This window comes from Myotis brandtii, unplaced genomic scaffold, assembly GCF_000412655.1.
Source record: "Myotis brandtii unplaced genomic scaffold, ASM41265v1 scaffold720, whole genome shotgun sequence".
Lineage (NCBI taxonomy): Eukaryota > Metazoa > Chordata > Mammalia > Chiroptera > Vespertilionidae > Myotis > Myotis brandtii.
The window spans coordinates 78,049-78,759 of NW_005370839.1; the positions used below are offsets into that span (position 1 = coordinate 78,049).

The 711-nt window shown below is 70.6% G+C and overlaps 1 protein-coding gene across 1 annotated transcript in view; it reads left to right on the forward strand.

The window, feature by feature from the left end:
- LOC102259875 (coiled-coil domain-containing protein 106) overlaps positions 1-711 on the forward strand; it is a gene marked incomplete at its 5' end in the record, with an annotated part of 11,818 nt that overhangs the window by 1,120 nt on the left and 9,987 nt on the right. The window lies entirely within an intron of this gene.

Here is a 711-nt window from a genome sequence, read left to right on the forward strand (position 1 = left end):
GCCCCAGCCGGCGGGAGGGGGCGAGGGGACCCCGGAATGCACCGAGAAAGGGGTGGAGGGCCCTGCTGGGCATAGCGGGGCGAGGGGCAGAGACATGGAGATGCCCGCTTCTCACAGGAGGGAGGGCGCCGGGGGCTGAGCGGAATAGTTCCGGAAGGGGACTCCCGAGGCCGGGGGTGCTGACCGGGAGGGGGAGGGGAAAGTGTGCGGGACCCTCGGTGGGGTCGGCGGATGCGGCACCCGCTGGTCCTGGAAGCGCAGAGGCGAAGAGCCGCCGATGGGTAGGGAGTGGGGCGAGGGGCGGAGGCCGTGAGGTGCTAAGGGAGGAGCCGCAGTGGGAAGTGGGGAACTAGGTTAGTGGGGCTCGGGGGGTGCAGCTGGAGAGGAAGGTGAGAGACGGGTTTACAGCGCACCTGGCGGGATGGAGAGCCAGGGGGACCCGGGGGGCGGGAGAGGCGCTGCTGCGGGGTCCCGGGGGGTGGGAGGAAGAGGGAGCGAGCACCCTGTACCCCAATCCCGAAGGCCCGGGGCCTGAGCTGAAAGGAGCCCAGAAGCAAATAGGGGAGTAGACGTGGCCGGAGACGGGCTGTCCTGAGTAGGGAAATGGCAGGACGGTGCCCTGTGGGGTCGGGGCTGAGCGGAGCACCCGCAGGAACAGGTGGGGGCCTGGGCGTGCCTTCAGCTGGCGGCGTCTCCAAGCGGCGTGGCACC